Source organism: Mirounga angustirostris, unplaced genomic scaffold, assembly GCF_029215605.1.
Source record: "Mirounga angustirostris isolate CCGP_5_RB_7025 unplaced genomic scaffold, mMirAng1.0.hap1 SCAF_11, whole genome shotgun sequence".
NCBI lineage: Eukaryota > Metazoa > Chordata > Mammalia > Carnivora > Phocidae > Mirounga > Mirounga angustirostris.
The window spans coordinates 9,916,920-9,944,752 of record NW_026991719.1 but is presented as its reverse complement, the minus strand read 5'-3'; the positions used below and the strand labels follow the sequence as shown (position 1 = coordinate 9,944,752).

At 39.4% G+C, this 27,833-nt stretch overlaps 2 long non-coding RNA genes and 1 pseudogene across 2 annotated transcripts; 1 reads left to right on the top strand and 2 right to left on the bottom strand.

Annotated features, from left to right (window-relative positions):
- Positions 1-6,320: 6,320 nt before the first annotated feature.
- LOC123843369 (small ribosomal subunit protein uS13-like) lies at positions 6,321-7,481 on the top strand (annotated as a pseudogene).
- A 17,310-nt stretch (positions 7,482-24,791) lies between these two features.
- Positions 24,792-25,654, bottom strand: LOC135362004 (uncharacterized). The gene is made up of 3 exons (XR_010406306.1): positions 25,633-25,654; positions 25,392-25,503; positions 24,792-25,009 (listed from the first exon to the last, which is right to left on the bottom strand). It is a non-coding gene; the product is annotated as an uncharacterized LOC135362004 (long non-coding RNA).
- Positions 25,655-26,259: 605 nt separating this feature from the next.
- On the bottom strand, positions 26,260-27,711 carry LOC135362003 (uncharacterized). The gene is made up of 4 exons (XR_010406305.1): positions 27,689-27,711; positions 27,448-27,559; positions 26,480-27,065; positions 26,260-26,361 (listed from the first exon to the last, which is right to left on the bottom strand). It is a non-coding gene; the product is annotated as an uncharacterized LOC135362003 (long non-coding RNA).
- Between the last annotated feature and the right edge of the window lie 122 nt (positions 27,712-27,833).

Below are 27,833 nucleotides of genomic sequence, written 5' to 3'. Positions count from 1 at the left end.
TATATCTGAAGATAAGAAATCCCTAATGATTTATTGTCACATCATTTCATGTTTTTATACTAGCAAAGAACTTTCTGGGATACCAGCAAAAAGCATAATAACACTGTGTTAGGGACACCATCCTCACTCGCCTAAATATCCAAAGATCAGATGGATCTATATTTTGGTAGAACCAATCTATCACATACCTGGTTACTAGCAAGGCCCCGTCAAGGACCATCATTTTCTTCACTGTGATGTCATAATGGTTGGAACCTTAAAAAACACAACAACAAGTATGTTGAAGGACACAACTTACTTTACCTGGAAAAAAAAGGTACCTAGAAATAATCTTGGTTACTGCCATTATTAGGGAAACCATCATCATACCTGGATATTGGCAGAACTTCAAGATTAACACCATTATCAGAGACATCACCTTCTTGAGTATCTGTAGGAATCTCATAGACAACATTGTGGTGTGGAACAGTAGGATAACTTAGCTAGACACCTGTACCTGTCTCCATCACTACGAATTTTAAATACCCACTGAATAGAAACTCTACAGTACTATGGGCTAATGCTTACTACTAACATTGGTTGGGAAAATATCATTTCTTAATTGAACACATGCAGAAAAACATGTTATCACAAATGTTAGAACTATCCACGCTAATCTAAATATCTGAAGATCAAATTGTTTGTAAGGTGCTTTAGGCTCATATCATGGCTTACCTGGATGCAAGCAAAGTTCTGTTAATGGTCATTATGAGGTTTACCATGATTTCTTGACAGGAACCTGAAAATCACATTATGACAAAGGTGATTACAGACACACTTTTCCTATCAGGACCCATCAACTCTACCTGGATTCTTGCAGTACTCCACCGTCTACACCACTGTTAGAAACACCACCATCTCTTGAATGGTTATCAGCAAAAATATCATAGTTACTAGTGTGATGCACAACTCCATGATCATCACATGGATACCGACAAACTGATCAACACTCACATGGTTAAACATAAGTTTTCTCTAAAATAGATAACAGTAGGACAACATGACTGTTAGAATTGGTAAAACATTATCATTTCTTACCGGCACACCTTAAAAGAATCACATAGTAAAAAAAAGCTAAGGCAATCAACACCTTACCCATTACTTATACACACACACACACACACACACACAGACCAGAGGGTCTGATGTGGTAAAGATACACATCACCACTTACCTGGATACAAAAAATGTCCCCCATTAATGACCACTGTTCAGTGCTTCATGATCTTGAAGGAACCTGAAAAAATAACATGATGATGTATGTGTAAAGGGATAGGACTTGCTGTAACCAGAACACTTGCAAATAACCTTTGTCACTTCCACTATTATGAGAATATCAACTCTACCTGAATGCTTGCAGTACTCCAAGATCAAGACCGCTGTTGTTAGGTAAGACAATATTTCTTTAGAGGACACCTGCAAAATTTCCATGGTCACTACTATGGTTGGGAACATCATGATAAATATCTGGATATGGCAATCCCTCAACACTCACAGGGTTAAACAAACACCTTTTCTAAAACACAAAACAGTAAAAACTCAATGTTTCTAGATTAGTAAGGACTATCAATTCCTACCTGAATACTTGCCAAGAAATCATGGTAACAACTCTTAGAGACAGCGTCATCACTCACCTAGCTATCTAGAGATTAGATGGCCTGTGCTGTGGTTTAGGCCCACATCCTCCCTTACCTGAATACCAGCAATATCCCTGCCCCCATTCATGACTGATGCTAAGTTTATCATGAGGTCTTGAAAGGAATCTGTAAAACACATCATGAAATTTGTGTTAATGGAAACAACTTTTTCTACCATGACACCTGCAAATAACATTGTTCACCTCATCATTATGGGACAAAGCAACTCTAGCTGGGTACTTGTCATTAAAAGTTAGCACCAATGTCAGAAAACCATCAGTGTTTGGACACTTCTAAATATCATATAGATAGTACTATGAAGGAAAATGTAAGATAAATACTTACGTATATGTAATCCTTCAACACTCATAGTGTTCAAAATAAACTTTCCTGAAATATAAAAGTGAAAACTTATGTTTTCTAGAGTTGGGAAAAGCATCATTTCTTTCCTGAACACTTGCAAAAAAATCATGGTAACAAGAAATGTGAGGACACATAATCACTTATCCACATGTATGAAAATCTGATGGTCTGTGCTGGGGCTCGGGCCCACATCATCACTCACCTCATACCACCAGCGTCTCCCATGAGCTACCATTGAGACACTCGCCATGACGTCCAGAAATGAATCTAAAAAACACATTGTGGAAAATATTTTCCTGTTTGTCTCATTTAACCCATACACCTGCAAATTCCTTGGGTTACTTATATTGTTTTGGGATCCATCAACACTACCTGGGTACTTGCGGAACTCCAAGCTTAAAGCTAGGAAGAGACTGGTTCCTCTTTGAAGGGATACCTACAAAAAAGCATGGTCAATAATGCTGTGATGGACAAAAGGATACATTACCTGGATACCTGCATATCCTTCCATCACGACTAGTTTGAAAAACACAGTAGCTCCAAACAAGGATACAACTCTCATTCTTACTAGTATTAGAGGAACACATTCATTTCTTAACAGAATACATGCCCACAACAATGTAAATATTAGAATTTAAACATATTAATGCATAGGTATCTAAAAATAAGAATGTCTCCAGTAAGTTAATGTCACATTATTATATACCTGTGTACTAGGAAAGATCTTAAGAGGGTATCTGCAAATAAACACAGTAACACAAGTGTTAGGGACACCATCCTCACTTACCTAGATACTGAAGATTAGATCAGTCTTCATTGTAGTAAGACCCCACGTTAGCACTTACCTGGTTACCAGTAGGGATCTGTCAACAACCACTGTGAGGTTCACCATGTTCTCCCGACAATAACCTGAAAAAGCACCAGCAGCAATGTGTTTGAAATGTAAATTATTCTACGGGGACACCTAAACACAACGTTTTCACTCCCATTACCATGGAACACATCAACTCTATCTAGGAACTTCCATTACTCAGGTCAACACCGTTGTCAGGAAAGACCATCATTACTTGACCGGACATCTGCCAAATTCTGTGGGTACTACTGGGGTGTGAACTCATGACAATCACCTGTCTGAGTGCAATCCCTTAACGCTAACAAGGTTATACATTTTCTCTAAATATAAAAGTGAAAATTTGTTGTTTTTATTACTAGTAAGGGCTACATCATCTCTTACCTCAACAGCTGCAAAAATATAATGGCAACAAGAAATCGTATCATCACTTACCTCGCTATGTGGAGATGATCCTATCTGCATACTGGCAAAATGCTCCTTGCTGATGCCCACTGCTGGGTTCATCATGATGTCTTCACAGGAAGCTGAAAAACACACTGTGGCAAATGTGTCTGGTACAATTTCATTCTAACAGACAGCTGCAAATTCCCTTGGTCCTTTGTATTACTTCAGGACCCATCAACAATGCCTGAATACTTGCAAAACTCTGAGGTCAGCCCCAAGTAAGAGCAATCTTCCTCTCTTAAAGGAATGCCTGCAGAAATCCCATGGTTAGTAACACAGTGATGGACAATACGATAAAGACCTGGCTATCTGAAAGTCCCTCCATCAGTCCAAAACCCTCTATCTCTCAACAGTCATAAATTCTCAGGCATACTAACTAATTGTTAGGGACAATTTCTTAACTGTATACATGCCTAACATCAGGTTACTATTAGAACCTGAACAATATCATTCGTCACACAGATTTCTGAATATAATGTCTCTCGGACTTAATGTCACATCATCTCACACCTGATTACTAGCAAAACCTTAACAGTTTATCTGAAAAAAGACGGTAACACAAATGTTAGAGACATCATTCTCACTTGCCTTGATAATCTGAAGATTAGATGCTCTTAACTGTAGTAAAACTCTCTTTAGCACTTAACTGGTTCCTAACAAGATTTTGTTAATGACCATTGTTCTGTTTGGAGTGATTGCTAGACAGGAATCTAAAATAAAGAGGTGCAGCAAATGTGTATAAGGCAACAACTCGTCCTGCCAGGGCACCTGTAGGTACTTTTGGTCCATTCCCTCACTGAGGGAACCATCAACGTCACCTGGATCCTGGCAGAACTTCAAGGTAAACACAGATATGGGAGACATCAGCACCTCTTGACTGATCACCTGGAAAAATCTTATGGTCAATACTGTGGTGTGGAACCTAGATGACTTACCTGCATAGATCTCAGTCTATGTTAGACACACATTATATATAAACTCTGGGTTTTTTTTTTTTAATTAATCTTTTTTTTAAGGAAGCTCTAGGCCCAACATGGGGCTTGAACTCACAACCCGAGATCAAGAGTCGCGTGCTCCACCAACTGAGCCTTAATCCTGTAAGAGCTAATGCTTACTAGCATTGTTTGAGATACTATTTTTACCTGAATACCTGCTCAAAAAAACCCAAAACAAAACCATGGTTACACAATGGTAGTGATGCTATCAGAAGGTCTGTGGGGATGCTTGAGAAATATCATCACTTACGGCAATCAGCAATGTTGCTAATAAAAATTATTATGAAGTTCACCACATCTCTTGACAGGAACCTGAAAACCACACCGTGACAAGTGTGTCTATGGACACTTATTTCCCACCAGGACACCTCCAAATAACCTCATCTCTGCCTGGATACCTGCGGTACTCCAAGGTCTGCACCACTGTTAAAAACACCGTCACCTCCTAACTGCTGTTAAGTAACACACGGTTGCTATTGTGCCACGGAAGTCCGTAATCATTATGTGGATACCCATAAATCACTCAAAACTCCCAGGGTTAAACAAATTTTCTCTGAAATAAAGAAAGGTACATGGTTACTTGTATTGATAAGGATACTATTGTTTCTAAACTTAAATACCTAAACAAACAAACGGCAAGCGAGAAAAATATGGCGACCAGAAGTTTAGGCAAACTAATACTACTTACTTGTATGTGTAAGAAAGTTAAGATGGCCTGTGCTGTGGGTTTAGGCCCACTTCGTCACTGACCTTGACACCAGCTATGTCCCATGTTATCTACCAATAATGGGCTTATCATAATGTCCTGACATGAACCTGAAAACCACATTGTGGAGAATAAATCCTTCTACTACACCTGCAATTTCTCTTCGTTGCTTGTGGAACTCGCAGGTGAAAGCTGAGGACATACCTTCCTCTCTTGATGGATACCTCCTGCAAAAATTCCATGGTCAATAATGCTATGATAGACTATGCAACAGAATACCCGGATCTCTCTGTCACTCCTAGTGTTAAATACACAGTATCTCTAAACAAGAATACAAAAAATCACATTCTTACTAGTGTTATTAGGGACACGTTAATTTCTTAACAGAATACATGGCAAAAATAACATAAATATAAGAGTCTCAAACATTAATTACATAGATACCTGGAAATAAGAAATGTCTCTAATAAGATAATGTCATATCATCTCGTACCTGTATACTAACAACGACCTTAACAGGATACCTGCAAACAAACATGGTAACACCAGTGTTGATGACACCACCCTCGCCTACCTTCATATTGAAGATCAGACTGTCTGGATTGTGGCAGAACCCACTTTATCACTTACCAGGTTAAGAGCAAGGTTCCGTTAATGAATATTTTTAGGTCCACTGGGTTTTCTTGACAAGAACCTGAAAAAACAGATAGGACAAATGTGTTTAAATACACAACTTGTTCCACCAGAGCACCTGCTAATAATCCTTTTCACTTCCGTTATTATGGAACACATCATGGAACACATTGATACTTGCATTAATTCAGATCAACGCCTTTGTCAGAAGAGACCATCATGTTTTCATTGGACTCCTGCAAAATTACTGTGGTTACTACTGGCTTGGGAACTCCTTGACAATTATAGATACAATCAAGGATTAAACATAAGTTATCCTAAATTATAGATACAATCATAGATACAATCACAGAGTTAAACATAAGTTATCTCTAAAATGTAAAAAGTGTAAAGTCATGGTCACTAGATTTGGTAAGGACTCTATCATTTCTTACCTGAATACCAGCAACAAAATCATAGTAACAAGAAGTGTCAGGAACACAATCACTTACCTACATAGTAGGATCAGAAAGAGAGTGCTGTGGTTTAGGCCCATATCGGCACTTACCTTGATACCTCTATATGCCTCATTAAATATGATAGGGGAGCCTATTAATCAGGAGGTCTTCACATAAACCTGAAAAACACCATGTGGAAAATGTGTTCAGTACATGTCTTGTTCTGCCAGGTCTATTGCAGTTTCCATTGGTCAAGGGCATCCTTTTGAGACTCGTCACCACCATCTGGATACTTGCAGCAGTCCAAGACTAAACCCTGGTAGGAGATATCTTCTTCTCTTAAAGAGATACCTGTAAAAGTTTCATGTTTAATATTGTGGACAATATGATAGAATATCTGGATACCGGCTTATCCTTTTATCAGTAGGAGTGTATGAAACACAATCTCTGAACAAGAATACTGTAAAATGTTGTGCTTACTCGTATTGTGAGGGACAAATTAATCTTACTGCATACAAGCCAGAAATATGGGTAATATAAGACTATTCAAAACATCATTAATTACATACATACCTGAAAATATGAAGGTCTAGTGAGTTAATGTGAGAGCATCTCATACCTGTACAACAACAAAGACTTCAGCATGATATCTGCAGAAAAAACATGCTAACACTGTGTTCGGGACACCATCCTCACTTACTGAGACATCTGAAGAACAGGTGAGCTCAACTATGGTGTAACATCCACAATATCACGTACCAGGTTATGAGCAGGGTCCCATTAATGAGCATTTCTAGGTTCACTGTAACAGGACTAACCACCATAACCTGAAAAAACACAACTAACAAGTATGTTTAAGACAAAAGTTGTCTTGCTCTTCTACAGGGGGCCTACACGCTGCTGCCGGGGCTGCCGTCACGTCCCTAGTGATCCCTGAGAAGTTCCAGCACATTTTCCGAGTACTCAACACCAATATTGATGGGCAGCAGAAAAGAGCCTTTGCCATCAAAGGCAACTCAGGGTGTGGGGTGAAGATATGCTCACGTGGTGTTACAGACACCTATTTCACAAAGAGGGCATGAGAGCTCCCTGAGGGTGAGGTGGAATGGGTGATCACCATTACACATGCAGAATCCATGCCAGTGTAAGATCCCAAACTGGTTTTCGAACAGACAAAAGGACGTGAAGAATGGAAAATATAGCCAGGTCCTGGCCAATGGTCTGGACAACGAACTTCATGAAGACCTGGAGTGACTAAAGAAGATTTGGGCCCACAGAGGGCTGTGCCACTTCTGGGGAATTTGTGTCCGAGGCCAGCACACCAAGACCACAGGCCACCACAGCCATACTATGGGGGTGTCCAAGAAGAAATAAATCTGTAGGCCTTGTCTATTAATAGTTTATACACCTATAAAAAAGACAAAAGTTGTTTCACCTGGGGAAAAGAAAATAATATAATTAACACTGGTTATTTCCATCATTAGAAAACCCATCAACACTACTTGGATCTTGGCATAACTAGAACTTCAAGGTCAACACCACTGTTAGAGAAACCATCATCTCCTGAGTACCTGTAAAAAAATTCCTGCTCAATACTGCGGGGTGGAACAGTAGGATAACTTACCTGGACGCCTGCATATCCCTCTGTTACCACTAGGGTTAAACACACATTACATCTAAACTTTAAATAATTATTAGCATGGTTACTAGCATTTGTTGGGACTGTATCATTTCTTACCTGAATACCTGTAAAAACAAAAACATAGTCACAAAAAAGTTGGGAAATCCATCCACACTTACCCACATATCAGATGGTTAGATTGTTTCTAGGGTGTTTGAGGCCTACATCATCACTTACCTGGATAAAAGCAAAGTCCAATAATTGATCATTATGAGGTTCACCATGATTTCTTGACAGGAACTTGAAAAACACACTGTGACAAATGGGTCTACAGAATACCCTCTCTACCAGGTCATGGAAGTAATCTTGGGCACTTACATCATTGTAGGACCCATCAACTCTACCTGGGATCTTGCAGTACTCCAAGGTCTATGCCATTGCCATCATGTTTTGATTGCTCACCTACAAAAATACCATGGTAACTTGTGTGACCCACAACTGTTTATTCCATGAATACCCATGAACTGCTAAATATTCACATGGTTATATGTAAATTTCCTCTAAAATATAAAAAAGTAGGACAACAGGTTTGCTAGAATTGGTAAAAACACTATCATTTCTGCCTGAATGCCTTAAAAAAAACCCACATGGTAAAACAAGTTCAAGCAATCAACAAATTTTAATGGAAGTAGACTCACGAAGATCAGAGGGTCTGATGTAGTGAAAGTACACCTCATCAGATACCTGAATACCAGAAATGTCTCCACCTTAATGACCATCATCAGATTAACTGAAGTCTTTTAACAGGACCCTGAAAAACACATGATATATGTGTAAAGGAACACAACTTGTTCTACCAGGACACCTGTAAATAACCTTGGTCACTTTATCATTATGAGACATATCAACTCTACCTGAACACTTGTAGTACTCCAAGGTCAAAATCATCACCAGATAAGACAGTACTTCTTCATAGGACACCTGCAAAATTGTTGGTTACTGCTGTGGTTGAGGACATAATATTAATTACCTCAGTATGGCAATCCCTCATCACTCCCAGGTTAAGCAAAAATCTTTCCTAAAATAGTAATTAGTAAGGACTAGAATTAGTAGAATTAGTAAGGACTATCAATTCTTACCTGAATACCTGCAAAGAAATCATGGTAACAACTCTTAGAGACACCATCATCACTTACCTAGATATCTGGAGATCAGATGGCCTATGCTGTGGTTTAGGCCCACAACCTTGCTTACCTGGAAACATACCAGCAATGTCTGCCATTAACATCAATGCTAGGTGCACACCGATGTCTTTTTCAGGTTGCTGTTCAGACATGATGAGATCTATGTTAAAGAAAACAACTTTTTTCTAGCAAGGTATCTGTAAATAACCTGGTCGCTCCATCATTATGGGACACACCAACTCTACCTGGGTATTTTCAGTAATCAAAGATCATCAACACTGATGTCAGATAAAATCAGCCTTACTTCACTGGACACCTACAGAAAACCCATGGGTAGTACTGTGGGGGAAGACACCATGATAAATAGCTGGATAGGTGTTATCCTTCAACACTCACAGGGCCCAATAAACTTTTTCTAATATAAAAAGTGAATGTATCTAATGAGTTAATGTCACACCATATCTGTAAACTAGCAATGAACTTAACAGGAAACTTACCAAAAAAGTGTGGTACACTGTGTTAGAGACACCATCCTCACTCACTTAGATAGCTGAAGATCAGATTTCTGAACTGAGATAAGACCCACTTTATCACGTGCCTGGTTACCAGCAAGCTCCCCCTGACAACCACTGTCTGCTTCACTGTGATGTCATGACTGCACAGAACCTTGAGAAACACGCTCAAAAAATGTGTTGTTGCAAGATACAACTTGTCTACCCGCAGAAAGAAATAGTACATTTGCAAATAATCTTGGTCACTTCCATCATTAAGGGCAGCATAACACCACATGGATTTTGGCAGAACTTTAAGGTCAACACCACTGTTAGACATACTAACTTGTCTTCTATGAGTACTGGTAGAAATCTCATGGTCAATACTTGACGTGCAACAGTAGAAGTTACCTGGATCTGCATATCCCTTTATCAGTACTAACGTTAAATACACAATGTATCTAAATTTAAAAAATAAATAAAAGGGCATATACTTACTAGCATTAATTGGGAGAGTATCATTTCTTAACTGCATACCTGCATTGAAACATGATAACAGAACAGTAAGGAACACCACCTACATTTACATAAATACTTGAAAATCAATTTGTAGGGTGCCAAAAGCCGATATCATCACTTACCTGAATACAAGCAATGTCCAATCAATGATCATTCTAAAAATTACCATTACCTCTGGATGGTAATTTAAACAACACTCTGTGAAAAATGTATCTACAGACCCTTCTTTGCTCCTAGAAGGATACTGCAAATAATCCTGTTCATTGCCAACACTGCAGGACCCATCAGAACTTTCTGGATTGTTACAATACTTCAATGTCCATGCCAAAGATAGATACACCATCATCTCTTTCCTGCTCACATGGGAAAACACCAACATTACTACCATAACACACCACTCCACGATTATGGGTATTCACGGCATAATTCGCCTATTACTCACATAAAGAAATATGTATTTTCTCTGAAATAGAAACAGAAGAGCATGGTCACTACAAATGGTAAAATACTATCATTTCTTACCTGATTATATAAAAAAAAAAAACACACAGAGCAAGCAAGTTTAGTCGATCAATGATAGTTATTTGATATGTGAAGATCAGATGATTTGAAATGGTGAAGGTGAACATCATCACCTACCTGGGTAACAGAAATGTCCGCAGACAATGACTAGTGTTAGGTTCATCATCATCTCTTTAAGGGAACCTAAAAAACACATGATGATATACGTGTAAAAGGACATGGCTTATTCTAACGGGGCACCTATCAAAAAGATTGGTCATTTCCATCATTATGAAAGCATTAACTCTGCCTGAATATCTCTAGTACTCCAAGGTCAAGACCACTGTCAGGTGATACAAATTTACAGGACACCTACAACATGTCATGATCACTACTGTGGTTGCGATACGTTGACCAATACCTAATAAGTGTAATCCCTCATCACTCAGAGTTAAACAAGAGTTTTCTCTACACACTGAAAACTCACGGTTTCAAGAGTTAGTTAGCAATCTATCATTTCTCATCTGAATACTTGCAAAGAAATGATGGTAATAGCAAGTGTTAGGGACCCCATCATCACTTACCTAGGTATCTGAGGATCAGAGGGTCTGTGCTGTGACTTAGGCCCACATCATCACCTACTGTGACTTCAACAACGACCATGGGAGCTGCCATTGATAGGCTCACTGTGATGCACTGATAGGAGTATGGGAAAAAAATCACTGGAGAAAATATTTGGGGGGCATATCTTATTCTACCTCTATACCTGCAAATTCCCCTCGTCACTGTATCATTGAAGGAACCATGAGCACTACCTAGATACTTACAGAACTCCAAGGTCAATCCTTGAAGAGACGCCTTCCTCTCTTCAAGGTATACCTGCAGTAATCCCATAGTCAATGAAATAGTGAAGGACACTATGATAAATTACCTGGATATCTGCTAATCCATCTAGCACTACTATGTCAAGTACACATTATCTTCACACAAGAATACAAAACAAGTCTTATTCCTATCAGTATTATAAGGGACAAATGAAGCTCCTAACTAACTACATGCCAAAAACAAAGGAAACTTAAGAGACCTAAAATCATACATTTGTAGATATCTGAATATAGAAAGGTCTTTAGGGGCACCTAGCTGGCTCAGTCGGTGGAGCATGTGATTCTTGATCTCGCGGTTGTAAGTTCAAGCCCCATGTTGGGTGCAGAGATTACTTAAAAATAAAATCTTAAATAAATAAATAAATAAATAAATAAATAAATAAATGTCCTGGGCACCTGGGTGGCTCAGTCAGTTAAGCGTCTGAATCTTGATTTCAGCTCAGGTCATGGTCTTAGGGTCATGGGAATGAGCCCAAAGTGGGCTCCTTACCCAGCGAGCCCTGTGCTTGAGATTCTCCCTCTCCCTCTGCACCCCTCCCCACTCACACATACTCTCTCTCTGTCTCAAATAAACAAATAAACCTAAAACAATAAGAGCTCTTTAATCAGTTAATATCACATCTCATACCTGCATACTAGTGAAGATCTTCACCTGATACCTACAAAAATTTAAAAAAAATACCCATTAACACGGATGTTAAGGACATCATCCTCACTTACCTAGATACTCAAGTTCAGATGGTCTTTATTGTAGTAGGATTCACCATTAACGCTCACCTGGTTCCTAGCAAGGTTGTGTTAAAAACCATTTTCAGTTCATCCTGTTTTCTTCACAGGAACCTGAAGAAACACATACAGATGAGTTTAAGATCCAATTTGTTCTAAGACACCTGCACCTATCCTTGTTCACTTCCATTATTATGGAACACATCAACTCCACCCGCATCCTCGCACCTACTCGAGGTCAACAGTGTTGACAGCAGAGACGAACACTACTTGACTGGATACCTGGCAAAACCCTATGGTTACCACTGTGGTGACACTCCACCACAATTGCCTAGACAGGATCGACTCCTCAATACTTACAAGATTAAACATACATTTTACTCTAATTAAAGTATAAACTCATGCTTATTAGAATTGGTAAGGACTCTATCATTTCCTACCTGATTATCTGAAAAAACAAACAAACAAACAAACACATGGCAAGCAAGTTTAGTCCATCATTCACACTTACCTGGTATGTGAAAATCAGATGATTTGAAATGGTGAAGGTGAACATCATCACCTACCTGGGTAACAGAAATGTCCGCAGACAATGACTAGTGTTAGGTTCATCATCATCTCTTCACAGGAACCTAAAAAACACATGATGATATATCTGTAAAAGGACATGGCTTATTCTAACAGGACACGTATCAGTAAGCTTGGTCATTTCCATCATTATAAAAGCATTAACTCTGCCTGAATATCTCTAGTACTCCAAGGTCAAGACCACTGTCAGGTAATACAACTTTTACAGGACACCTACAAACCTGTCATGATCACCACTGTGGTTGCGATACGTTGACCAATCCCTGATAAGTGTAATCCCTCATCACTCAGAGTTAAACAAGAGTTTTCTCTAAACACTGAAAACTCACGGTTTCAAGAGTTAGTTAGCAATCTATCATTTCTCATCTGAATACTTGCAAAGAAATCATGGTAATAGAAAGTGTTAGGGACCCCATCATCACTTACCTAAGTATCTGAGGATCAGAGGGTCTGTGCTGTGACTTAAGTCCACATCATCACCTACTGTGACTTCAACAATGTCCCATGGGAGCTGCCCGTGATAGGCTCACTGTGATGTACTGATAGGAGTATGGGGAAAAAATCACTGGAGAAAATATTTGCGGGGCATATCTCATTCTACCTCTATACCTGCAAATTCCCCTTCTCACTTTATCACTGAAGGAACCATGAGCACTACCTAGATACTTACAGAACTCCAAGGTCAATCCTCGAAGAGACGCCTTCCTCTCTTTAAGGTATACCTGCAGTAATCCCATAGTCAATGAAATAGTGAAGGACACTATGATAAATTATCTGGATTTCCGCTAATCCATGTAGCACTACTATGTCAAGTACACATTATCTTCAAACAAGAATACAAAACAAGTCTTATTCCTATCAGTATTATAAGGGACAAATGAAGCTCCTAACTAAGTACATGCCAAAAACAAAGTAAACTTAAGAGACCTGAAATCATACATTTGTAGATATCTGAATATAGAAAGGTCTTTAGGGGCACCTAGCTGGCTCAGTCGGTGGAGCATGTGATTCTTGATCTCGCAGTTGTAAGTTCAAGCCCCATGTTGGGTGCAGAGAGTACTTAAAAATAACTAACTAACTAACAAAGAAACAAACAAACAAACAAACAAATAAATAAATAAATAAATAAATAAATGTATGTATTTATGTCCAGGGCACCTGGGTGGCTCAGTCGGTTAAGCGTCTGACTCCTGATTTCAGCTCAGGTCATGATCTAGGTGTCGTGGGAATGAGCCCCAAGTTGGGCTCCTTACCCAGCGGGCCCTGTGCTTGAGATTCTCCCTCTCCCTCTGCACCCCTCCCCACTCACACACACTCTCTCTCTGTCTCAAGTAAACAGATAAACCTAAAATAATAAGAGGTCTTTATTCAGTTAATATCACATCTCATACCTGCATAGTAGTGAAGATCTTCACCTGATACCTACAAAAATTTAAAAAAAATACCCATTAACACGGATGTTAAGGACATCATCCTCACGTACCTAGATACTCAAGTTCAGATGGTCTTTATTGTAGTAGGATTCACCATTAACGCTCACCTGGTTCCTAGCAAGGTTGTGTTAAAAACCATTTTCAGTTCACCCTGTTTTCTTCACAGGAACCTGAAGAAACACATACAGATGAGTTTAAGATCCAATTTGTTCTAAGACACCTGCACCTATCCTTGTTCACTTCCATTATTATGGAACACATCAACTCCACCCGCATCCTCGCACCTACTCGAGGTCAACAGTGTTGTCAGCAGAGACGAACACTACATGACTGGATACCTGGCAAAACCCTATGGTTACCACTGTGGTGACACTCCACCACAATTGCCTAGACAGGATCGACTCCTCAATACTTACAAGATTAAACATACATTTTTCTCTAATTAAAGTATAAACTCATGCTTATTAGAATTGGTAAGGACTCTATCATTTCTTACCTGATTATCTGAAAAAACAAACAAAGAAACAAACAAACACATGGCAAGCAAGTTTAGTCCATCATTCACACTTACCTGAAAATCAGATGATTTGAAATGGTGAAGGTGAACATCATCAACTACCTGGGTAACAGAAATGTCCGCAGACAATGACTAGTGTTAGGTTCATCATCATCTCTTCACAGGAACCTAAAAAACACATGATGATATACGTGTAAAAGGACATGGCTTATTCTAACGGGGCACCTATCAATAAACTTGCTCATTTCCATCATTATGAAAGCATGAACTCTGCCTGAATATCTCTAGTACTCCAAGGTCAAGACCACTGTCAGGTAATACAAATTTACAGGACACCTACAACATGTCATGATCACTACTGTGGTTGCGATACGTTGACCAATACTTAATAAGTGTAATCCCTCATCACTCAGAGTTAAACAAGAGTTTTCTCTAAACACTGAAAACTCACGGTTTCAAGAGTTAGTTAGCAATCTAACATTTCTCATCTGAATACTTGCAAAGAAATCATGGTAATAGCAAGTGTTAGGGACCCCATCATCACTTACCTAGGTATCTGAGGATCAGAGGGTCTGTGCTGTGACTTAGGCCCACATCATCACCTACTGTGACTTCAACAACGACCATGGGAGCTGCCATTGATAGGCTCACTGTGATGCACTGATAGGAGTATGGGAAAAAAATCACTGGAGAAAATATTTGGGGGGCATATCTTATTCTACCTCTATACCTGCAAATTCCCCTCGTCACTGTATCATTGAAGGAACCATGAGCACTACCTAGATACTTACAGAACTCCAAGGTCAATCCTTGAAGAGACGCCTTCCTCTCTTCAAGGTATACCTGCAGTAATCCCATAGTCAATGAAATAGTGAAGGACACTATGATAAATTACCTGGATATCTGCTAATCCATCTAGCACTACTATGTCAAGTACACATTATCTTCAAACAAGAATACAAAACAAGTCTTATTCCTATCAGTATTATAAGGGACAAATGAAGCTCCTAACTAACTACATGCCAAAAACAAAGGAAACTTAAGAGACCTAAAATCATACATTTGTAGATACTGAATATAGAAAGGTCTTTAGGGGCACCTAGCTGGCTCAGTCGGTGGAGCATGTGATTCTTGATCTCGCGGTTGTAAGTTCAAGCCCCATGTTGGGTGCAGAGATTACTTAAAAATAAAATCTTAAATAAATAAATAAATAAATAAATAAATAAATGTCCTGGGCACCTGGGTGGCTCAGTCAGTTAAGCGTCTGAATCTTGATTTCAGCTCAGGTCATGGTCTTAGGGTCACGGGAATGAGCCCAAAGTGGGCTCCTTACCCAGCGAGCCCTGTGCTTGAGATTCTCCCTCTCCCTCTGCACCCCTCCCCACTCACACATACTCTCTCTCTGTCTCAAATAAACAAATAAACCTAAAACAATAAGAGCTCTTTAATCAGTTAATATCACATCTCATACCTGCATACTAGTGAAGATCTTCACCTGATACCTACAAAAATTTAAAAAAAATACCCATTAACACGGATGTTAAGGACATCATCCTCACTTACCTAGATACTCAAGTTCAGATGGTCTTTATTGTAGTAGGATTCACCATTAACGCTCACCTGGTTCCTAGCAAGGTTGTGTTAAAAACCATTTTCAGTTCACCCTGTTTTCTTCACAGGAACCTGAAGAAACACATACAGATGACTTAAAGATCCAATTTGTTCTAAGACACCTGCACCTATCCTTGTTCACTTCCATTATTATGGAACACATCAACTCGACCCGCATCCTCGCACCTACTCGAGGTCAACAGTGTTGACAGCAGAGACGAACACTACTTGACTGGATACCTGGCAAAACCCTATGGTTACCACTGTGGTGACACTCCACCACAATTGCCTAGACAGGATCGACTCCTCAATACTTACAAGATTAAACATACATTTTTCTCTAATTAAAGTATAAACTCATGCTTATTAGAATTGGTAAGGACTCTATCATTTCTTACCTGATTATCTGAAAAAACAAACAAAGAAACAAACAAACACATGGCAAGCAAGTTTAGTCCATCATTCACACTTACCTGAAAATCAGATGATTTGAAATGGTGAAGGTGAACATCATCACCTACCTGGGTAACAGAAATGTCCGCAGACAATGACTAGTGTTAGGTTCATCATCATCTCTTCACAGGAACCTAAAAAACACATGATGATATATGTGTAAAAGGACATGGCTTATTCTAACGGGGCACCTATTAATAAGCTTGGTCATTTCCATCATTATGAAAGCATTAACTCTGCCTGAATATCTCTAGTACTCCAAGGTCAAGACGACAGTCAGGTAATACAACTTTTACAGGACACCTACAAACCTGTCATGATCACTACTGTGGTTGCGATACGTTGACCAATACCTGATAAGCGTAACCCCTCATCACTCAGAGTTAAACAAGAGTTTTATCTAAACACTGAAAACTCACCGTTTCAAGAGTTAGTTAGCAATCTAACATTTCTCATCTGAATACTTGCAAAGAAATCATGGTAATAGCAAGTGTTAGGGACCCCATTATCACTTACCTAGGTATCTGAGGATCAGAGGGTCTCTGCTGTGACTTAGGCCAACATCTTCACCTAGTGTGACTTCAAAAATGTCCCTTGGGAGCTGCCCGAAATAGGCTCACTGTGATGTAATGATATGAGTATGGGGAAAAAATCACTGGAGAAAATATTTGCGGGGCATATCTCATTCTACCTCTATACCTGCAAATTCCCCCTGTCACTTTATCACTGAAGGAACCATGACCACTACATAGATACTTACAGAACTCCAAGGTCAATCCTTGAAGAGACGCCTCCTCTGTTCAAGGTATACCTGCAGTAATCCCATAGTCAATGAAATAGTGAAGGACACTATGATAAATTACCTGGATATCTGCTAATCCATCCAGCACTACTATGTCAAGTACACATTATCTTCAAAAAAGAATACAAAAAAAGTCTTATTCCTATCAATATTATAAGGGAAAAATGAAGCTCCTAACTAAGTACATGCCAAAAACAAAGTAAACTTAAGAGACCTGAAATCATACATTTGTAGATATCTGAATATAGAAAGGTCTTTAGGGGCACCTAGCTGGCTCAGTCGGTGGAGCATGTGATTCTTGATCTCGCGGTTATAAGTTCAAGCCCCATGTTGGGTGCAGAGAGTACTTAAAAATAACTAACTAACTAACAAATAAATAAATAAATAAATAAATGAATCAATAAATAAATAAATAAAAGTCCAGGGCACCTGGGTGGCTCAGTCGGTTAAGCATCTGACTCTTGATTTCAGCTCAGGTCATGGTCTTGGGGTCGTGAGAATGAGCCCCAAGTTGGGCTCCTTACCCAGCGGGCCCTGTGCTTGAGATTCTCCCTCTCCCTCTGCACCCCTCCCCACTCACACACACACTCTCTCTGTCTCAAGTAAACAAATAAACCTAAAACAATAAGAGGTCTTTAATCAGTTAATATCACATCTCATAACTGCATACTAGTGAAGATCTTCACCTGATACCTACAAAAATTTTAAAAAAATACCCATTAACACGGATGTGAAGGACATCATCCTCACTTACATAGATACTCAAGATCAGATGGTCTTTATTGTAGTAGGATTCACCATTAACGCTCACCTGGTTCCTAGCAAGGTTCTGTTAAAAACCATTTTCAGTTCACCCTGTTTTCTTCACAGGGACCTGAAGAAACACATACAGATGAGTTTAAGATCCAATTTGTTCTAAGACACCTGCACGTATCCTTGTTCACTTCCATTATTATGGAACACATCAACTCGACCCGCATCCTCGCACGTACTCGAGGTCAACAGTGTTGACAGCAGAGACGAACACTACTTGACTGGATACCTGGCAAAACCCTATGGTTACCACTGTGGTGACACTCCACCACAATTGCCTAGAGAGGATTGACTCCTCAATACTTACAAGATTAAACATACATTTTTCTCTAACATGTGGAAAGTATAAACTCATGCTTATTAGAATTGGAAAGGACTCTATCATTTCTTACGTGAATATCTGAAAAAACAAACAAACAAACAAACACATGGCAAGCAAGTTTAGTCCATCATTCACACTTACCTGGTATGTGAAAATCCGATGATTTGAAATGGTGAAGGTGAACATCATCACCTACCTGGGTAACAGAAATGTCCACAGACAATGACTAGTGTTAGGTTCATCATCATCTCTTTACAGGAACCTAAAAAACACATGATGATATACGTGTAAAAGGACATGGCTTATTCTAACGGGGCACCTATCAATAAACTTGCTCATTTCCATCATTATGAAAGCATTATTTCTGCCTGAATATCTCTAGTACTCCAAGGTCAAGACCACTGTCAGGTAATACACCTTTTACAGGACACCTACAAACCTGTCATGATCACTACTGTGGTTGCGATACGTTGACCAATCCCTGATAAGTGTAATCCCTCCTCACTCAGAGTTAAACAAGAGTTTTCTCTAAACACTGAAAACTCACGGTTTCAAGAGTTAGTTAGCAATCTATCATTTCTCATCTGAATACTTGCAAAGAAATCATGGTAATAGCAAGTATTAGGGACCCAATCATCACTTACCTAGGTATCTGAGGATCAGAGGGTCTGTGCTGTGACTTAGGCCCACATCACCACCTACTGTGACTTCAACAACGACCATGGGAGCTGCCATTGATAGGCTCACTGTGATGTACTGAGGAGTATGGGGAAAAAATCACTGGAGAAAATGTTTGCGGGGCATATCTTATTCTACCTCTATACCTGCAAATTCCCCTCGTCACTGTATCACTGAAGGAACCATGAGCACTACCTAGATACTTACAGAACTCCAAAGTCAATCCTTGAAGAGACGCCTTCCTCTCTTTAAGGTATACCTGCAGTACTCCTGTAGTCAAAGAAATAGTGAAGGACACTATGATAAATTACCTGGATATCTGCTAATCCATGTAGCACTACCATGTCAAGTACACATTATCTTCAAACAAGAATACAAAAAAAGTCTTATTCCTATCAGTAATATAAGGGACAAATAAAGTTCCTAACTAAGTACATGCCAAAAACAAAGTAAACTTAAGAGACCTGAAATCATACATTTGTAGATATCTGAATATAGAAAGGTCTTTAGGGGCACCTAGCTGGCTCAGTCGGTGGAGCATGTGATTCTTGATCTCGCGGTTGTAAGTTCAAGCCCCATGTTGGGTGCAGAGATTACTTAAAAATAAAATCTTAAATAAATAAATAAATAAATAAATAAATAAATGTCCAGGGCACCTGGGTGGCTCAATCAGTTAAGCGTCTAACTCTTGATTTCAGCTCAGGTCATGGTCTTAGGGTTGTGGGAATGAGCCCAAATTGGGCTCCTTACCCAGCCGGCCCTGTGCTTGAGATTGTCCCTCTTCCTCTGCACCCCTCCCCACTGACACACACTATCTCTCTGTCTCAAATAAACAAATAAACCTAAAACAATAAGAGGTCTTTACAGTTAATATCACATCTCATACCTGCATAGTAGTGAAGATCTTCACTTGATACCTACAAAAATTTAAAAAAAATACCCATTAAATCAGATGTTAAGGACATCATCCTCACTTACATAGATACTCAAGTTCACATGGTCTTTATTGTAGTAGGAGTCACCATTAACGCTCACCTGGTTTAACATTTGTGTTAAAAACCATTTTCAGTTCACCCTGCTTTCTTCACAGGAACCTGAAGAAACACATACAGATGAGTTTAAGATCCAATTTGTTCTAAGACACCTGCACCTATCCTTGTTCACTTCCATTATTATGGAACACATCAACTCCACCCGCATCCTCGCACCTACTCGAGGTCAACAGTGTTGACAGCAGAGACGAACACTACTTGACTGGATACCTGGCAAAACCCTATGGTTACCACTGTGGTGACACTCGACCACAATTGCCTAGACAGGATCGACTCCTCAATACTTACAAGATTAAACATACATTTTTCTCTAACATGTGGAAAGTATAAACTCATGCTTATTAGAATTGGTAAGGACTCTATCATTTCTTACCTGATTATCTGAAAAAACAAACAAACAAACAAACACATGGCAAGCAAGTTTAGTCCATCATTCACACTTACATGGTATGTGAAAATCAGATGATTTGAAATGGTGAAGGTGAACATCATCACCTACCTGGGTAACAGAAATGTCCGCAGACAATGACTAGTGTTAGGTTCATCATCATCTCTTCACAGGAACCTAAAAAACACATGATGATATATGTGTAAAAGGACATGGCTTATTCTAACGGGACACCTATCAATAAGCTTGGTCATTTCCATCATTATAAAAGCATTAACTCTGCCTGAATATCTCTAGTACTCCAAGGTCAAGACCACTGTCAGGTAATACAACTTTTACAGGACACCTACAAACCTGTCATGATCACTACTGTGGTTGCGATACGTTGAACAATACCTGATAAGCGTAATCCCTCATCACTCAGAGTTAAACAAGAGTTTTCTCTAAACACTGAAAACTCACGGTTTCAAGAGTTAGTTAGCAATCTATCATTTCTCATCTGAATACTTGCAAAGAAATCATGGTAATAGCAAGTGTTAGGGACCCCATCATCATTTCCCTAGGTATGTGAGGATCAGAGGGTCTGTGCTGTGACTTAGGCCAACATCATCACCTACTGTGACTTCAACAACGTTCCATGGGAGCTGCCATTGATAGGCTCACTGTGATGTACTGAGGAGTATGGGGAAAAAATCACTGGAGAAAATATTTGGGGGGCATATCTTATTCTACCTCTATACCTGCTAATTCCTCTCGTCACTGTATCATTCAAGGAACCATCAGCACTACCTAGATACTTACAGAACTCCAAGGTCAATCCCTGAACAGACGCCTTCCTCTCTTCAAGGTATACCTGCAGGAATCCCATAGTCAATGAAATAGTGAAGGACAGTATGATAAATTACCTGGATATCTGCTAATCCATCTAGCACTACTATGTCAAGTACACATTATCTACAAACAAGAATACAAAACAAGTCTTATTCCTATCAGTATTATAAGGGACAAATTAAGCTCCTAAGTAAGTACATGCCAAAAACAAAGTAAACTTAAGAGACCTGAAATCATACATTTGCAGATATCTGAATATAGAAAGGTCTTTAGGGGCACCTAGCTGGCTCAGTCGGTAGAGCATGTGATTCTTGATCTCGCAGTTCGAAGTTCAAGCCCCATGTTGGGTGCAGAGAGTACTTAAAAATAACTAACTAACTAACAAAGAAACAAACAAACAAACAAACAAATAAATAAATAAATAAATGTATGTATCTATGTATGTATGTCCAGGGCACCTGGGTGGCTCAGTCGATTAAGTGTCTGACTCCTGATTTCATCTCAGGTCATGATCTAGGTATCGTGGGAATGAGCCCCAATTTGGGCTCCTTACCCAGCAGGCCCTGTGCTTGAGATTCTCCCTCTCCCTTGCACCCCTCGCCACTCACACACACTCTCTCTCTGTCTCAAGGAAACAGATAAACCTAAAATAATAAGAGGTCTTTAATCAGTTAATATCACTTCTCATACCTGCAGAATAGTAAAGATCTTCACCTGATACCTACAAAAATTTAAACAAAATACCCATTAACACGGATGTGAAGGACATCATCCTCACTTACCTACATACTCAAGTTCAGATGGTCTTTATTGTAGTAGGATTCACCATTAACGCTCACCTGGTTCCTAGCAAGGTTGTGTTAAAAACCATTTTCAGTTCACACTGTTTTCTTCACAGGAACCTAAAGAAACACATACAGATGAGTTTAAGATCCAATTTGTTCTAAAACACCTGCACCTATCCTTGTTCACTTCCATTATTATGGAACACATCAACTCCACCCGCATCCCTTGCACCTACTCGAGGTCAACAGTGTTGTCAGCAGAGACGAACACTTCTTGACTGGATACCTGGCAAAACTCTATGGTTACCACTGTGGTGACACTCGACCACAATTGCCTAGACAGGATTGACTCCTGAATACTTACAAGATTAAACATAAATTTTTCTCTAACATGTGGAAAGAATAAACTCATGCTCATTAGAATTGGTAAGGACTCTATCATTTCTTACCTGATTATCTGAAAAAACAAACAAAGAAACAAACACATGGCAAGCAAGTTTAGTCCATCATTCACACTTACCTGGTATGTGAAAATCCGATGATTTGAAATGGTGAAGGTGAACATCATCACCTACCTGGGTAACAGAAATGTCCGCAGACAATGACTAGTGTTAGGTTCATCATCATCTCTTCACAGGGACCTAAAAAACACATGATGATACACGTGTAAAAGGACATGGCTTACTCTAACGGGGCACCTATCAATAAACTTGCTCATTTCCATCATTATGAAAGCATGAACTCTGCCTCAATATCTCTAGTACTCCAAGGGCAAGACCACTGTCAGGTAATACAACTTTTACAGGACACCTACAAACCTCTCATGATCACTACTGTGGTTGCGATACGTTGACCAATCCCTGATAAGTGTAATCCCTCATCACTCAGAGTTAAACAAGAGTTTTCTCTAAACACTGAAAACTCACGGTTTCAAGAGTTAGTTAGCAATCTATCATTTCTCATCTGAATACTTGCAAAGAAATCATGGTAATAGCAAGTGTTAGGGACCCCATCATCACTTACCTAGGTATCTGAGGATCAGAGAGTCTGTGCTGTGACTTAGGCCCACATCATCACCTACTGTGACTTCAACAACGACCATGGGAGCTGCCATTGATAAGCTCACTGTGATGTACTGAGGAGTATGGGGAAAAAATCACTGGAGAAAATATTTTGGGGGCATATCTTATTCTACCTCTATACCTGCAAATTCCCCTCGTCACTGTATCATGGAAGGAACCATCAGCACTACCTAGATACTTACAGAAATCCAAGGTCAATCCTTGAAGAGACGCCTTCCTCTCTTCAAGGTACACCTGCAGTAATCCCATAGTCAATGAAATAGTGAAGGACACTATGATAAATTACCTGGATATCTGCTAATCCATCTAGCACTAGTATGTCAAGTACACATTATCTTCAAACAAGAATACAAAACAAGTCTTATTCCTATCAGTATTATAAGGGACAAATTAAGCTCCTAACTAAGTACATGCCAAAACAAAGGAAACTTAAGAGACCTGAAATCATACATTTGTAGATATCTGAATATAGAAAGGTTTTTAGGGGCACCTAGCTGGCTCAGTCGGTGGAGCATGTGATTCTTGATCTCGCGGTTGTAAGTTCAAGCCCCATGTTGGGTGCAGAGATTACTTAAAAATAAAATCTTAAATAAATGAATAAATAAATAAATAAATAAATAAATAAATAAATAAATAAATAAATATCCAGGGCACGTGGGTGGCTCAGTCGCTTAAGCATCTGACTCTTGATTTCAGCTCAGGTCATGGTCTTGGGGTCGTGGGAATGAGCCCCAAGTTGGGCTCCTTACCCAGCGGGCCCTGTGCTTGAGATTCTCCCTCTCCCTCTGTACCCCTCCCCACTCACACACACTCTCTCTCTGTCTCAAATAAACAAATAAACCTAAAACAATAAGAGGTCTTTAATCAGTTAATATCACATCTCATACCTGCATTCTAGTGAAGATCTTCACCTGGTACCTACAAAAATTAAAAAAAATACCCATTAACACGGATGTGAAGGACATCATCCTCACTTACCTAGATACCCAAGTTCAGATGGTCTTTATTGGAGTAGAATTCACCATTAACGCTCACCTGGTTCCTAGCTAGGTTGTGTTAAAAACCATTTTTAGTTCACCCTGTTTTCTTCACAGGGACCTGAAGAAACACAAACAGATGAGTTTAAGATCCAATTTGTTCTAAGACACCTGCACCTATCCTTGTTCACTTCCGTTATTATGGAACACATCAACTCCACCCTCATCCTCGCACCTACTCGAGGTCAACAGTGTTGTCAGAAGAGACGAACACTACTTGACTGGATACCTGGCAAAACCCTATGGTTACCACTGTGGTGACACTCCACCACAATTGCCTAGACAGGATCGACTCCTCAATACTTACAAGATTAAACATACATTTTTCTCTAACATGTGGAAACTATAAACTCATGCTTATTAGAATTGGTAAGGACTCTATCATTTCTTACCTGATTATCTGAAAAAACAAACAAACAAACAAACACATGGCAAGCAAGTTTAGTCCATCATTCACACTTACCTGGTATGTGAAAATCCGATGATTTGAAATGGTGAAGGTGAATATCATCACCTACCTGGGTAACAGAAATATCCGCAGACAATGACTAGTGTTAGGTTCATCATCATCTCTTTACAGGAACCTAAAAAACACATGATGATATACGTGTAAAAGGACATGGCTTATTCTAACGGGGCACCTATCAATAAACTTGCTCATTTCCATCATTATGAAAGCATGAACTCTGCCTCAATATCTCTAGTACTCCAAGGGCAAGACCACTGTCAGGTAATACAACTTTTACAGGACACCTACAAACCTGTCATGATCACTACTGTGGTTGCGATACGTTGACCAATCCCTGATAAGTGTAATCCCTCATCACTCAGAGTTAAACAAGAGTTTTCTCTAAACACTGAAAACTCACGGTTTCAAGAGTTAGTTAGCAATCTATCATTTCTCATCTGAATACTTGCAAAGAAATCATGGTAATAGCAAGTGTTAGGGACCCCATCATCACTTACCTAGGTATCTGAGGATCAGAGGGTCTGTGCTGTGACTTAGGCCCACATCATCACCTACTGTGACTTCAACAACGACCATGGGAGCTGCCATTGATAGGCTCACTGTGATGTACTGAGGAGTATGGGGAAAAAATCACTGGAGAAAATATTTTGGGGGCATATCTTATTCTACCTCTATACCTGCAAATTCCCGTCGTCACTGTATCATGGAAGGAACCATCAGCACTACCTAGATACTTACAGAACTCCAAGGTCAATCCTTGAAGAGACGCCTTCCTTTCTTCAAGGTATACCTGGAGGAATCCCATAGTCAATGAAATTGTGAAGGACACTATGATAAATTACCTGGATATCTGCTAATCCATCTAGCACTACTATGTCAAGTACACATTATCTTCACACAAGAATACAAAACAAGTCTTATTCCTATCAGTATTATAAGGGACAAATGAAGCTCCTAACTAAGTACATGCCAAAAACAAAGTAAACTTAAGAGACCTGAAATCATACATTTGTAGATATCTGAATATAGAAAGGTCTTTAGGGGCACCTAGCTGGCTCAGTCGATGGAGCATGTGATTCTTAATCTCGCTTTTGTAAGTTCAAGCCCCATGTTGGGTGCAGAGATTACTTAAAAATAAAATCTTAAATAAATAAATAAATAAATAAATAAATAAATAAATAAATAAATAAATATCCAGGGCACCTGGGTGGCTCAGTCGCTTAAGCATCTGACTCTTGATTTCAGCTCAGGTCATGGTCTTGGGGTCGTGGGAATGAGCCCCAAGTTGGCCTCCTTACCCAGCGGGCCCTGTGCTTGAGATTCTCCCTCTCCCTCTGCACCCCTCCCCACTCACACACACTTTCTCTCTGTCTCAAATAAACAAATAAACCTAAAACAATAAGAGGTCTTTAATCAGTTAATATCACATCTCATACCTGCATACTAGTGAAGATCTTCACCTGATACCTACAAAAATTAAAAAAAAATACCCATTAACACGGATGTGAAGGACATCATCTTCACTTACCTAGATACTCAAGTTCAGATGGTCTTTATTGGAGTAGAATTCACCATTAACGCTCACCTGGTTCCTAGCTAGGTTGTGTTAAAAACCATTTTCAGTTCACTCTGTTTTCTTCACAGGGACCTGAAGAAACACATACAGATGAGTTTAAGATCCAATTTGTTCTAAGACACCTGCACCTATCCTTGTTCACTTCCGTTATTATGGAACACATCAACTCCACCCGCATCCTCGCACCTACTCGAGGTCAACAGTGTTGTCAGAAGAGACGAACACTACTTGACTGGATACCTGGCAAAACCCTATGGTTACCACTGTGGTGACACTCCACCACAATTGCCTAGACAGGATCGACTCCTCAATACTTACAAGATTAAACATACATTTTTCTCTAACATGTGGAAAGTATAAACTCATGCTTATTACAATTGTTAAGGACTCTATCATTTCTTACCTGATTATCTGAAAAAACAAACAAACAAACAAACACATGGCAAGCAAGTTTAGTCCATCATTCACACTTACCTGGTATGTGAAAATCCGATGATTTGAAATGGTGAAGGTGAACATCATCACCTACCTGGGTAACAGAAATGTCCGCAGACAATGACTAGTGTTAGGTTCATCATCATCTCTTCACAGGGACCTAAAAAACACATGATGATATACGTGTAAAAGGACATGGCTTATTCTAACGGGGCACCTATCAATAAACTTGCTCATTTCCATCATTATGAAAGCATGAACTCTGCCTCAATATCTCTAGTACTCCAAGGGCAAGACCACTGTCAGGTAATACAACTTTTACAGGACACCTACAAACCTGTCATGATCACTACTGTGGTTGCGATACGTTGACCAATCCCTGATAAGTGTAATCCCTCATCACTCAGAGTTAAACAAGAGTTTTCTCTAAACACTGAAAACTCACGGTTTCAAGAGTTAGTTAGCAATCTATCATTTCTCATCTGAATACTTGCAAAGAAATCATGGTAATAGCAAGTGTTAGGGACCCCATCATCACTTACCTAGGTATCTGAGGATCAGAGGGTCTGTGCTGTGACTTAGGCCCACATCATCACCTACTGTGACTTCAACAACGACCATGGGAGCTGCCATTGATAGGCTCACTGTGATGTACTGAGGAGTATGGGGAAAAAATCACTGGAGAAAATATTTTGGGGGCATATCTTATTCTACCTCTATACCTGCAAATTCCCCTCGTCACTGTATCATGGAAGGAACCATCAGCACTACCTAGATACTTACAGAACTCCAAGGTCAATCCTTGAAAAGACGCCTTCCTCTCTTCAAGGTATACCTGCAGGAATCCCATAGTCAATGAAATAGTGAAGGACACTATGATAAATTACCTGGATATCTGCTAATCCATCTAGCACTACTATGTCAAGTA